This window comes from Giraffa tippelskirchi, chromosome 10, assembly GCF_054371585.1.
Source record: "Giraffa tippelskirchi isolate mGirTip1 chromosome 10, T2T-mGirTip1v1.2.pri, whole genome shotgun sequence".
Classification (NCBI taxonomy): Eukaryota; Metazoa; Chordata; class Mammalia; order Artiodactyla; family Giraffidae; genus Giraffa; species Giraffa tippelskirchi.
This window is the reverse complement of record NC_137284.1, coordinates 9,915,877-9,923,846: the sequence shown is the minus strand read 5'-3', so window position 1 is coordinate 9,923,846 and position 7,970 is coordinate 9,915,877. Positions and strand designations below refer to the sequence as shown.

The 7,970-nt window shown below is 46.9% G+C and overlaps 1 long non-coding RNA gene across 1 annotated transcript; it reads left to right on the top strand.

Annotated features, from left to right (window-relative positions):
- Positions 1-616: 616 nt before the first annotated feature.
- Positions 617-6,555, top strand: LOC145523626 (uncharacterized). The gene is made up of 3 exons (XR_014066791.1): positions 617-748; positions 1,616-1,685; positions 6,266-6,555. It is a non-coding gene; the product is annotated as an uncharacterized LOC145523626 (long non-coding RNA).
- The last annotated feature ends 1,415 nt before the right edge of the window (positions 6,556-7,970 follow it).

Below are 7,970 nucleotides of genomic sequence, written 5' to 3'. Positions count from 1 at the left end.
TCGCCCTAGAGCGAAATAGGCAAAGACTAGAACCCATCCTAAACGTGGGACCCTAACCCTCCAAACACCCCCTGTCCCGTTGCAATCTGTCCCTGACCCGGCCACACCATCCTCAGATACTGAATGAAAGTGGAAGATGCGCACAGGGGAAGCGGGAATGGAGAGGGCATCCGCAGAGGGCACGGAACGAGAGGATTGCAGAGAAATCTCTTCGGTTTGGATTTTTCCAAGAAGCTACGTGGTCCCGCGGGGACGCGCCTTCCGCGCCCTCAGCAGCCGGCGCCACCATGGCCACTAGGGGGCAGTGTCGACCAAGATGTCCAGGTCGGGGCTTCTGAGCCCTGCAGCTACAAGCAGCCCGGCTCACTCCGCGAGGCACATGATGAAACGCAGTTCCTTTCTAGGTTTGGTGGGGTTTTTTTCTTGTATCATCTGTGATTGCTTCAACTTGATTTTTCAGGTTTTTTTTTTTTTTTTTGTAAGAATTCTGAGGAAAAGCAGGGGCAGTCATACAAACAAAGTTGCTGCCCGCTGAACCCTGCCAGACATGGCAGCTCTTTTGGAATTAGCAATAGTTCCCTTCCTGAACAATTGTGAGGGCGAGTGCAGCAGAATTTAGAACGTGAGATGGTCCGGAAGGTACAGAGGCGCCCCAGGCGCTAGTGGAGCGGGTCTTCTGACCTCCATCTACCTTTTTTTAACATCTCAAGTAACGTAATAATTACTTTTATTGATTGCTTTCGCCCTGGTAAGCTTTTCTGCAATTTCTCATTTCTTCCTCACACAATCCAGATTCAAGGCCAGGCCCCCAACCCCTGACCTACAGTAGAGAGTAGGGTCCCAAAGGCAGGAATTTCCTGAGCTAATAACTGAAATGACGTTGATGAGAAATGTCCACCCACCCCCCAAAAAATATGCATCTATGTGCACGCTCATGCAGACACACACACACACCCAGACTATAGCCATCCTACCCCTCCCTCACTATCTGCCACAAAAGAGGGCCTGTGATTGTAAAAATTCCAGGGTGGGTCAGGGGGACTGGCAATTCCAGAAGAGATTCTTGGTAGAGGGTGGGGCCTCAATGGGGGTGGGGGAGCCTCCTGCCTCCCCTCTCCCCCACACCGGAGGTACCCCTCCTCCCCGGGTTCCTTTGCATCCAGATCATCTTTAACTCACATACTTTGGCCTCCAGTGAGCCATCCACCTAGGTGAGTATTGTTCAAACAGATAAGGATCCAGGGCCATAAAAGGTTCAGAATTTTAATTACCTATTCAGATCTAGGGAAATATTTACCTAGGGCAAATACAGCAGGTATCTGGGGATAAAAAGAAGTCCAATTATATGGCAGGGAGAGTCTCCACCTCAGAGGAGCTGCAAATGTAGGCGATCCCAAGAATGCGAGCTGTCAGCACACAGAAATGTACATTCAGTTTTAAAAGAGCAGAGGCAAGATGAACTGATCACAGCCACAGAAAGAGCACATATCTGTGTGACTCATGTTTTGGCAAAGCAGAAAAAAATTAGAGAAATGAAAGAATGTCATGAGATTCTTTTTTGTCTTTTTTTCTTTTCTGCCTGGCCACACTGGGGCCATGGCTTGTCTTTGAACAGACCTCAAGCTAAGAAGAATTTTTACATTTGAAGGAGGATGAGGAGAAGTGCGTCCAGCCCTAGTTATACAGTAAGTTCTCATCAGTTATCTGTTTAATACATAGTAGTGTAATGGCACCCCACTCCAGTACTCTTGCCTGGAAAATCCCATGGATGGAGGAGCCTGGTGGGCTACAGTCCATGGGGTCGCTAAGAGTCGGACACGACTGAGTGACTTCGCTTTCACTTTTCACTTTCATGCATTGGAGAAGGAAATGGCAACCCACTCCAGTGTTCTTGCCTGGAGAATCCCAGGGACGGGGGAGCCTGGTGGGCTGCTGTCTATGGGATCGCACAGAGTCATACACGACTGAAGCGACTTAGCAGCAGCAGCAGCAGAGGAGAAGTGCGTCCAGCCCTAGTTATATAAATATAATTATATAATCAGCCTTTTTCACTATGAATATGCTAAACTCTAAAATGCAAGGAGGTCAATGTAGTGAATAGAAGCTTCCCGCGTTTGAGAAGCATTATGCACAAACTATGTAAAGTGAAAATGTAATATATATGGGACCTTCTTGGTAGTCCAGTGGCAAACACTCCACACTCCAAATACAGGGGGCCCAGGTTCAATCCCTGGTCAGGGAACTAGATCCCACATGCCACAGCTAAAGATCGTGCATGCCACAGCTAAGATCTCTCGCATCCAAACAAATAAACAGGTTCTTTAAATTAAAAACAGTAAAAAAAAATTTTTTAATAAGAAATGTAAAATGTATCTCAATAAAGCCAAAAAAGTTAAAAGCAAGAAATGTATTGTTAACACTATATTACTTTTAGCATTCATACATTTGAAGAGCCCAGGGGGAAGACCCAATTTCTTGATCATATTATCAACTAAACTGTGAATCTGGGAGAAATTTTTTTTAAAAAAATATATTACTCCCACAACCTGCAACCAAAAGAATAATTACTATTTATTTATTTTTTGGCCACGCCATGTGACTTGCAGGATCTTAGTTCCCGGACCAGGGATCAAACCCCTGCCCCCAGCAGTGGGAGTGTGGAATCTTAATTACTGGACCACTAGAGAAATCTCAGTTAGATTTATTCTTGAAGGAAGCTGAAGAGGAGTAGTCATTACTAAACATGGCCATGGTTGCAGAATCAACATTGCAGAATCATTGCAACACTGCAGAATCCAAGGACTTGCCCTTGCTATGTCAATATATAGCCTAAACTGATGGATCTGTAGGAAAGCTGCAGTTTCACACCCTCAGCACGTGAGCGGATTGAAGTTAGCCCGGCAGGAAAATCTATAAATGATTCATGAGGCAGGAAGAGGAACCAAAACCAACCCTCATCAACTTTATCAAGATGATATGGATAAGTCTAGTTTATGGCTAATGCAAGCATGCTGTTTGCAGATGCCAGGGGTTTTGTGGGTAGTCATTCACCATAGGGTGGTTGTTGTTCAGAGTGGCTTCAGATAAATGATAAAGAAAACATCAATTGATGATGAAAGGGCCACACAAACAATGCCTTCTGCAACGTGTAATTAGGGAGCGTTCCTCCCCAGGCACTTACGGAACACACCAGCGGGCACATGGAAACAATGTGAGGATGAATCATTAGGAGTTAGCCACCCAACATATTTCCATGAGCAAACCCAAATTATGAACCTTTAGTACATGCAGAAATAAATATGAAAATAGATTCAGCTAAGCATGCACAGTTGCTAGCATCAGAATGCATCAACCAGGGCCTTGAAACTCAGACTTGTCCCCCATCAAATGAATGGATTCCAAGCCCATGACAAGAATCTAGTTAACTCCTAAAATAGCTGAAGCTGTGTGTCTGCAGCACCCAGGCATCCTGAGTGTCTTCGAGGGATTCAGCTCAGAGTGTCCTTTAGAATGCCCTCTTACGATGCTGGTGGCACATGTAGATACTCCTTCAGCCCTAGGACAGGATGGAGATGCTGTTGGTCAGGGGATCCCAGGGAGAGAGCCTGGGCCCTCACCTCATCTCATGGGTAGTGAGAAGATGAGGACCTACCTCAGGGCACTGGGGCCAGAAGAAGGATCTCCTGACCCCTGACCTTATGCATCCATAGGTCTCTGAGTCCACCTCTTTCTCAATGTGCCTTGAATGTGCCCCCTTCTCTCTACTCCGATCTCAGTACCAGGCCTTCGCTGTCTGTGGCCTGGGATATTGCAAATAACCTCTGAACTAGTTTCCTACAGCTGCTGTAATAAATTACCACAGACTTACTGGCTTTAAAAAAAAAAAAAAAAAAATCCACAAATGTATTATCTTACAGATCTGGAGGTCAGAAATTCAAAATGATTTCACTGGACTAAAACCCAAAGTGTTGGCAGGCTGTGCTCCTTCCGGAGACTCTCAGGGGAGAGTGTGTTTCCTTCCTTTTTCAGTTTCTAGAGGCCACCTTCATTCCTTGGCTCGCAGCCCCTGCTCTCATCTTCAGAGTCAGAAGTGCAGCCTCCACTCTCTCTCTGGCCTCCTCTTCTGCCTCCCTCTTCCATGTGGAAGGACCCTTGTGACTGCACTGGGCCCACCAGGTAATCCAGGGTGATCACTTCATCTCAGCATCAGCTAATTAGCAACCTTAATTCCATTTGCCACCTTCCTTTCCCTTTGCCATGTAACCTAACGTATTCACAGCTTCTGGGGATGAGATCATGGCCATTTTGGGAGACCGTTATCCTACCTCCTAAGTGGCCTCTAAGATTTCAGTCTTGTCCCCTTCCACAGTATACTCCGCATGGTTGCCAAAATCAAAGAGTCATCTTCAATGCTTTTGATGAAAATCCTTCCCTGTTAACGGTCCCTTATAGGATAAAGTCCAGACTCCTTGCTAGCCTGGGAGGCCCTCCTGGGAGCCTGACCCTGCCCGAGCTCTGGACTCAAATCCTGCTGCTTCCCCCACCTACACCGGGGGTACAGCAGTGGACAAGGCTTGGAAATAAGCTGCCCTCCAGGTTAGGCTGGTCCATTCACAGACAGTGGATGCAGTGAGCCATCTCTGGGCAGTGAATCAAGAGATCGTCTCTAACTAGGAGAAAAGAATGCAGCCACACCCCCACACTCCACTAGGGTGATGAGAGAGTCATCTGGGGTGTGGGACTAGAATGTGGGTGTCGTGTAGAACATGGAAATCCAACCCGATGTCCTGTGCCAAAGAGAAGGGACTGGATTGCATCAAGAGGGAGGCACAGGGGTCCTGAGAGGAGAGAAAGAGCAGTGGAAGAAAGTTCAGCGGTTCTAAGCATGCTCGCCTCCTGACCTTCCTGACGCTCGTCTGCAGGAGAGGGCATGCCTTTCGGTTCAAGAGCCTCTGATTGATGAACCTGCTAACACGTCTTTTTTTTTTTGGTTTCCCACAGGCTGCTCTGGTTGCTGCACACAGGCTTCTCTAGTTGTGGTGCATGGGCTCTCTAGACAAAATCGTGTATGTTCAGGGTGGTACGCCCATAGGCTGCATGGGCTATCTAATTGCCCCACAGCGTGTGGGATCTTAGTTGCTCAACCAGGGATCGAACTCGCATCCCCTGTATTAGAAGGCGGATTCTTAACCATTGGACTGCCAGGGAAGTCCCTCCACCAAAGTGCTTCTGGTTGCAGCTCTCAGTCTGGAAGCTCGGTTAGTGTGCAGCCGCCCCTGGGAGATAGAACTCGTATACTGTGTCCCTCAGGCAGGTCCTGAGTCTACAGAGCCATGAGGTATACCCAGGCGGGGCTGTATAAGGACAACCAGAACCCACTTCTCATCTGTCCCCCAACCCAGGGGGATGGGGCAGAAGGGAGAGCAAAGGGCCAGTGTCCTAATGCTACCAGCCCAGGACAGACCATCTTCCCAGCGGGCAGACCTCCTTCCTCAGGTGACACTTCCCACATGACCATGCAGCACACACATTAATATTGAAACAGGCAACAAACCCATGCGACTCCCACCTCCCCAGACTCTAGTCTCCCCTTTCCAAAAAGTCACCTGAAGACCCAAGCTTCATCCTCCATGCCCTATGCAATGTCTGGGACATAGCTATATATATACTTTTTTTTAATTCATTATTTTATCTAAAATTCAAATTTAACCAGGCATCTTGCATTGATCTTATGGGAAAACCCAAACAAACTTTTTGACCAACCTAATATTGTTATCTGCAAAATCTGGCAACTTTAAGATTCCTTCAAGGCTCAGCTCCTGGGATTTCCCTGGTGGTCCAGTGGTTAAGAATCCACCTTCCAATGCAGGAGATCTGGGTTCGAACCCTGATCAAAGAACTAAGATCCCACATGCCGAGGGACAGCTAAGCCCACGTGCCTTAACTACAGAGCCCATGAGCTCTGGAGCCCATGCAACAAAACTAAGACCCAATGCAGTCAAAATACAATAATATTTTTAATATTAATTAATATTATTGATCAGTCATTAATTAATTACATTAATCATATTAATATTAATACATTAATTAAATTGATATTAATATTATTTTTTAATACATCTTTGTAAAAAAACAAAACAAAACAAAACTCAGCTCCTGGACTCTTCCTCTAGTGGTTAAGTTAAGACCAGTGTGGAAACTAAGACTGTAGATTAAGTACATTACAGGAATGGAGAGCCCTTTCATTCCCCCTCTCTTCTTCCAGGTGGGACCATATTGATGACCAAATGGTGCCAGGGAGGTAACCCTGACTCCCAAAGATCGGCCATCACTCTCAGGCCAGCCTGTTGGAGGAAGGCAAGCACTTTGTGGGCAGGAAGTTCTAACCAAAGTCATCAACACATTCCAAAAAATCAGAAACTCACTCTTTCCTTCCTCTTTCTTGTTTCTCATAAAGACGAGATTAGCCAATGAAACTGGATTCTTTGAACCCACAAACCCATGTATTCACTTCACGATCAATAAATTTCAAGGCCTGATTATTCTGCAATTGCATTGATGTTGAAGATGTTAAATATTAACCTGATAACCAAAAAAATTATCTTTTGATAACTACACCGTAGACAAGAATTTCAGACTGTACCCCAGTGACCCGAAACTTTGAAAAATTCTTTGGCTAAAGAAATGGATTGAATGACGTGTTGAAGATACTGGTTTGTGTGTGTGTGTGTCTGTATACTAATAAAGAAACTCCGGGAGATGGGGAAGGACAGGGAAGCCTGGCGAGCTGCAGTGCATGGGGGTCACAAAGAGTCAGACATGACGATGGAGCGACTGAACAAACAACAAAAAAGAAGAAAGAGAAAGTGGGGAAAGGGGAAGGGAAGAAAGACGGAGAAAGAAAGGAGAGGAAGGAGAGAAGGAGTTGATGTTCTGTGTCTTTATCACTTGGGGGCAGAAGTCAGATACTGACTCTGAAAAATAGTGTCAGACAGTTGCTGCCTGTAGTCAACATGGCCAGTGATTTTAACAACGCCAGGGAAGGGAGCAGTGAAAAGGTTGACTCAGCATAGATGCTCGATAGATGTTTATTGAGTAAATAAGTGAGGAACCATCACCTGAGCACCGTCACCAAAGCCCACTCTGGTTACAAACCCGCTCCCCTGGGAAGTGACGAAATGCACCAGAAAGCACTGGCGCACAGCAGCCCTGCATCTAGAACTGGCTGGGGCGCTAAAAGCCGCCTCGTGGAAGGTATTCCTTTAACTGCAGGTGTTTGTTTCCTTTGGCACAGCGATATGTAATTTCCCATTTTTAGAACAATGCTCCAAAGAACCGTCACAAAAACAACCTTCGGAGGGGGCGGATTTCTTCCTGGCCGCGGCTACAGCCCTGTAAAACAACAACAGAGGGATTTTTATTCAAAACACGGCTTGCATCTCTCCATGAAATCAGGAGGGCTTTCTAGTTAACTGTGCACAGGCTGAAAAGAAAAAAAAAAGTTCCCCCCACCCTTTGGAAGAGCGTGCTAACAGATGCTTGCCTTTGGGAGGGGTCAGTTTGGAAGCGATTCCGCAGTGGAATCTGTTTTGGTCTTGACACGCCTCCCACTGCGGGTTCCCATGTGGCAGGGTAGAAAGGAAGCCCGTAGAAAGGCAGGGTCTGTCCTTCGGGTGCCCTGAGCTAGCCTGAGGCCAGAGAGGACAGTGTGTTCTTGAGAACGTGCCAACAGCAGGCCGAAGGTGGTGAGGAACCGGGGCGGGGTGAGATGCACGACCTCTGGTCTTAGCCATTAAAGAATCTCTCATCATCGTCTCCTGACCAATTTTCCTCCTGCTTCCTACATGCCAGAGAGTAGCTCCCAGACTTGAGTCCTCACGCCCCCTTCGCCATCTACCTGCACCCTCCTTCCATCCCAGCCCCTCCACCCCGAGGTGCACTCGACTCATCTCTACCTGGACCCGAATGTG